This window comes from Ahaetulla prasina, chromosome 4, assembly GCF_028640845.1.
Source record: "Ahaetulla prasina isolate Xishuangbanna chromosome 4, ASM2864084v1, whole genome shotgun sequence".
NCBI lineage: Eukaryota > Metazoa > Chordata > Lepidosauria > Squamata > Colubridae > Ahaetulla > Ahaetulla prasina.
The window spans coordinates 86,865,061-86,871,169 of record NC_080542.1 but is presented as its reverse complement, the minus strand read 5'-3'; the positions used below and the strand labels follow the sequence as shown (position 1 = coordinate 86,871,169).

Sequence of the window (6,109 nt, the reverse complement as noted above, 5' to 3'; positions counted from 1 at the left end):
AACTAAACTTAATGGAGGCTTATTACCAGATCCGGATCCAGATCTGGGAGAGGGATGAATGGAAAAATGTTTAATTGTCCATTGGACTGTTTTCAGTTCAAGGTTTTGCCATTCAGGCTCCAAGGGGTCTCGCCATTTTCATGTAGCTGATTAATGAGATGTTGCATGAGCACTTGTATAAGACAGTTTTGGTTTATCTTGATGATATATTGATTTATACTGAAACTAATACTCAACATGTTAAATTGGTACGGGAGGTCTTGAAGAAGCTAAGGGCAGCTAAATTGTTTGCCAAACTCTCCAAATTTGAATTTCACCGATAAAATAGATTACCTAGGTTACCAAATCTCTCACCAGGGGGTGGAAGTGGGCCCTACAAAAGTCAGAGAAGTCCTCAAGTGGGAAAACTCCCTCCAGACTCGCAAGCAGTTGCAGGGTTTCCGAGGTTCACTAACTTTTATCGGCAATTTATCCCCTCTTTTGCCCAAATAACATTGCAGATTACAAATTAAAACCAAGGGGGTAAATAAACCAAAACCTAGCCAACCACTGAAGGACTGCCAAGCAGCATTTGAGAAACTGAAAAGACTCTCTTCGGCTGATCCTATGTTAAAACACTCAGACCCAGAGAAACCATTTGTAATACAGGCTGATGACAGTGATGTGGCAGTCGGTGCGATTTTATTCCAAGAGAATGAAGAAAGCAAATTACAGTCATGAGCATGCATCTCTAGAAAATTAACTGAAACTGAACAGAGATGGGCAATATGGGAAAAAGGCTTTTGCAGTCCGGTGGGCACTCCTAACTTGGAGACATTTCTTAAAAGAAAGCAAAATACCTTTCCAAGTATGGACAGACTGCAAGAACTTGGAAGCATTCAAAACCCCATGGAAAATGTCCCCAAAACAGGTCTGATGGACACAGTACTTCTAATGCTTTAATTTCACTTTGAAGTATTTACTGGGAGGGAAAAACATTTTGACAGATGCCTTATCCAGACTACCGCAATACAACAGCATCAAGGCAGGAGTAATTAAGTCCATGCTCCCAGCATCCCAATTAATGGCTAAGGTTGTCACATGAGTGCTGCACACGCGCATGGGCAGCACACACCAAAAGGAAGTTTGGGAAGGTCAGTAGAACAGTAAGCGGAGGATCAGCTGTGGCATGCGATTTAGCTTGGATAGAAAGCAGGTAAGTAGCAAACCTAAACCCCCCAGCACAGGTAATCGTTGGAAATACTGATTCAGAGGATCCGGTAGCTTTTTTAACTACCAGTTCACCTGAACCGGTAGCTTTTTAAACTGCCGGTCAACTGAACAGTTAGCTAACTACAGGTTCGCCAGAACCCATAGCTTTTTTAAACTACAGGTTCAACCGAATCAGTAGCATTTTTTTTACTACTTACCTTCCCAAGTCTCCTTTTGGTGTGCACTGCGCATGCACAGGCTGCATGCATTTAGCCCGCAGCACGTACATGTGGCCAGCCAACTGGTAGCAAACAGGTTCAAATTTCACTACTGATATATACCCTCGCAGTGAAATGCTCGATTTTTTTAAAGGGCTATCATTAGAATTATATAATTTTCATTCTGTTCCCAGTTTTTGAAATGATTTTTCAGTCTTTTTCGGCCAATCTTTTAAACAAACTTGGCGCTCTACCGAGCCTACAACTACCATGTGCCTACGTTTACCCTTCCTCCCCCAAAATTGATCTATCCCGCAGCTGTAATAAACGTCCTTCCATTCGATTTTTACTCTGCTGCCCCACTTGCCCTAAGGAACGTGGGCGTTCCTTTTCTATTAGGAAGCCGTCGACCTTCGCTTTCCTTCGGCCGCTCGTTCTGCGCATGCTCCAATTCCTTGAAAAAGGGAAACGACGAGAGAATGGAGGCGAATTCCGAGCAACAGGAGATTGGGGGGAAGAGAAAGGAGCAAACGATCAGCTGAATTTGATTTGTCTCGTGATCTGCGGTGTCTGCGCGTGCGCATGGTGGTTGACTTCCTTGCCCGACTGAAAATGGCGGCCTCCATAGCTCAGCTCTGAAGAGGACTAGACGAGTTTCTAGTAGCCGAGAAGTCCAGCTAGGAAGAAGCTGCTCCGCAGCACCACTTGAAATAGTTTCGAGTGTTGCTGACTCGGTACGTTACTTTGCTGTGCAAGGCTTGGGGAACCTCGGCAGCCGGTCTAGGTAAGTGGATGGAAAGATGAAAATGGCAAGAGATTCAGGAAAAGCTTTGCAAACAAGCGTGGATAGGAAGAGAAAAGGAATAACTAGGGATCGTCTGTCTCTTTTGTGAGTCGAGGCTCTGTTGGTTCCCTGTCTCCTCCCCCCGTGCACAGAAATAGTAAATGAGGAAAGGCAAATATCCAGCTCCCCCCCCACTCCAAACTTTTCTGTGAAATTTCCGAGCTTTCCTTTAGCTGGGGCCTAGGCACGAAGTTCATTCATTACCATAGGGGCGTCCATGTACCTGAATTTATTCCCGTAGCTGCTGTAGTATCACACTCCCCTTGGCTGTTCCTGCTTCATTGGCCCATGTGCTCCACGTTTGTAGCTTTCAGGATAGTGAAGGCTGTTGGCCACAGTATCTCTTCCATGTGGTCTCTTTTCCTGTCCAACACATGCAGTATCTTCATCTGCACTTTCAGAAAAGTACCCAGTAGTAGTGGTAACATAACTTAAGCAGAACAGTCAGTTTATGCTTTTAATTTCCAAACATTTATCAATTATGTATGCCAGAATGTTTAATTTATACTATGAGCTGAAATTGATACAACTGGTTTTAAGATGCTGTTATGGAAATGGCTTTTTTAATTATAAATGGTGATTTGACGTTCCCTGTACTGTATTTTTGCAAGGGCTTGCAGAGAACTGATGGCTCACAAACTGAATCACAGCTAAGTCAATAGCCTTTTCTAGAAACAGTAAATATGCTTGTGTATTGCATGTTCAGTGTTTGAAGAAAAATTAAGATGTGCTCTTACACTGACCCATATTTGGAGGCAAATAGAATTATTAGTGCTGTACAGCTAACAAACCTTAAACAAAACCTACCCCTATTACATGCATTCTGAGATTTCATTACCCATAAAATAAGATTTTCTGCAAAGAAAGAGTTAGTGGTTTGTAATTATGTATACAATGTTAGTTATTTTTGTATGCCAGTTAACATGCACATTCTGTAATATGATAAGTTAGGCTGCTAGCCCTTTTACTCTGTTTTACAGTTTCAGGAATAGTTTAATATATATATAGTTTAGTGAAAATGTTTCTGGCTATTTTCAAATGCTATTTGCAGATTTAAATTACCCAAGTTTAGAATAGAATAGAATAGAATAGAATAGAATAGAATAGAATAGAATAGAATAGAATAGAATTTTTATTGGCCAAGTGTGATTGGACACACAAGAAATTTGTCTTGGTGCATATGCTCTCAGTGTGCATAAAAGAAAAGATACGTTCATCAAGGTTTAGCACCTTTTCCAAAATTCTGTTGCGATTCTGTAAATTACAGTACATTTCCCTTGATGTTATATCGACTGCTTAACCTTAATAACTGTTTTGATATCCCCCGAGTTTAATGTCTAGTTTTGCAGTGAATGATTTCAGAATTTTAACAAAGTGAAACACTATATATGTTGTTCAATAAATTATGATAATTCAGAACCAGTCCCACTTGGTTTGTGAAAGCTTTTAATATTCAGCTTTAATAAATATATTCATCCATTATTTGAATAAGATTCTTTCAAAATCTCTAAATTTTTCCAGATTCAATTCCGTTTTAAATTTAAAGAGGCAAAAAAATTTACTTCACTGATTTTCAATTTGATTATTAATAGGAAAAATATTTCCTTTTAAAAAATTTATTGTATTTAAATCATTACTGTATTTTAGTGCTAACATACTATACATAATATTTGTAGTTTTATATTGACTTGTTTATTTTGGGATAATATTTGAGCATCACTTTTTAATTTTAATAAAGCTAGCCTTCATTTTCAGCTTTTTTCATGAATGAAACAGTATATAAATCAGTAAAGACAGCTTTCGAAATATTTTAAATATATTGCAATGTTTTACTTTTCAGTTTAGAAAAAAATATGAAATTCATGAATTAGGTGATTGACAAATTAGAAATAAAGCTTGTTATTGAGATTTACTTCCTGTTAAGTGGACATTTTTTGTTAGCAAAGTTTATATAATGTCAGTGAAAAACAGTTTAAATGGTGACATATGTTCGCATATAGACACACACACACACTGTGCTTGCAGAATTTTCTATTTTCCTTTATATACTGGTGCAAAAGGAATAGCTATAAAAATTAACTTAGTTCAATAAAAACTACTTTGAAAAAAACTATTATTTAAGTTTGCAACAGTATTTCATGTTTGTGTCAAAGTAATACCTAATAAAAAGATCTAACTGAATTTAAGTTTGAAGAAATTACAAGAAATGTGTAATCTTGAACAGTGAAGGCTGTATGTAGAGTATATGTATTATAACAGTGCAGACGAAATACTTTAAGAATAGAAGAACAACTTTTACATGTATAATAAAATGTTATGAATAGAGAAAATATTCTGCTTTTTTAGTTACAGAATATAAGAACTGCAAATAGATTTTGGCTGATGTTAAATTTCATAAACTAGTATATCTAAGCATACATTTGCACTTAAATTACTAGTGAGAACTACATCATAAACAGAATTTCAAAATAAACATGTCATTATATGTGAATATTTTCTTGATTTTTTCGCATAACTTATGGTCAGATGCATTTCAGAAGATTTCAGCCATGCAGGTCACATTTATTTCCCTCCCATTTAAGAAAAAACGTTTGTGTAATGGATTATTCTTAAATATATGGAAGGCCTTTTTTTTATTGCATTGTTAGATTTTGAAAAATCTTAAAAGTACATAAAAAAAGGAAACATAGCTAAAGCTAGTTTATTCCAACACCATTAATTGTTTTTATACCTTCTCCCTTTACTAACCATCCTTCTTTCCATCATATTCAAACACTACCTAACACCCTGCTTTTTGTTCTTTAAACTTCTCTTCACACCTTTTATAATAATATAATCAATCAGTTACAACTTTATGCAAAGATTCTTCCTCAAGAATCATTTACTTTTGTTTGTTTTACCGGTATACTTTAGTCCTCATTCTTTCTACATGAAAAAATGACGTATTACTTTTGCATTGGTCACTCACTTTTCAATCTACATTTCTTTACCATTTGTATTTTATTGTTTTACTACACACTTTTTAGGTACCTCATTCCAACTACCTTCAGTTTATTTTTATGTTTTCCATGAAATATTGAATTCTCACTTCCATGTATCAAAGTAGGCAGAAGCATTCTCTAGTGCAGTGATGGTTGAAACTGGAGCACATGTGCGCATGCTGGAACCCCGGAACCTGGTTCTGGTGTGCATGTGTGCGGTGGGCATCTGCTCTTCCGGGTTCTGTCGCCATCGGCCAGCTACTCCCTTTTGGGTTCTGGTGTGCGCATGCCTGGAAGAGAGCAGCTGACAGGTGCACATGTGCCATGCGTGCCATAGGTTCGCCATCACGCCATATTTATTTCTTTTAACAAACATTCCATTCAACGCTTTCTACCTACATTTGCAAATCTTAAAATTTGTCCATCCTCTAGCAAATGTTCTACCATTCTGCATTCCTTTTCTTGCTCTGGTGGTTTTTTTCCATTTCCATTTTTCTGTCAAATACAATTCCTGTCTTTATTTTTGATGCACTGATATTCTTAACTGTATTATTCATTATTTGCATTCAAAATATCCATATATTTATGATCATTGTATTCACTTTTGAATACAATGTACATCTCTGCATAAATATATTAAATTATAGAGTAATCACACTTTTCTGTTTTACTTTCTGCTCAGTGTTGAAAGAATGGCTAAGCATGCCATGTAGCATTTCCACTATTATTGTTGGTAATTGCGAAGTCATGTCCGATCCATCGCAACCCCATGGACAACGTTCCTCCAGGCCTTCCTGTCCTCTACCATCTTCTGGAGTCCATTTAAGCTCATGCCGATTGCTTCAGTGACTCCATTCAGCCACCTCATTCTCTGT

The 6,109-nt window shown here is 37.3% G+C and overlaps 1 protein-coding gene across 10 annotated transcripts in view; it reads left to right on the top strand.

Annotated features, from left to right (window-relative positions):
• Positions 1-1,883: 1,883 nt before the first annotated feature.
• The window catches only part of DNAJC13 (DnaJ heat shock protein family (Hsp40) member C13), a 151,945-nt gene continuing 147,719 nt past the window's right edge, over positions 1,884-6,109 (top strand). For 3 of the 10 annotated variants that reach the window (XM_058183949.1, XM_058183946.1, XM_058183941.1), the window contains exon 1: positions 1,891-2,193. The gene's annotated coding sequence lies outside the window, so the exon portion shown is untranslated. Of the gene's footprint in view, positions 2,194-6,109 lie in introns of all 10 variants that reach the window. The other 7 variants (XM_058183951.1, XM_058183952.1, XM_058183948.1 and 4 more) reach the window with 7 other exon arrangements.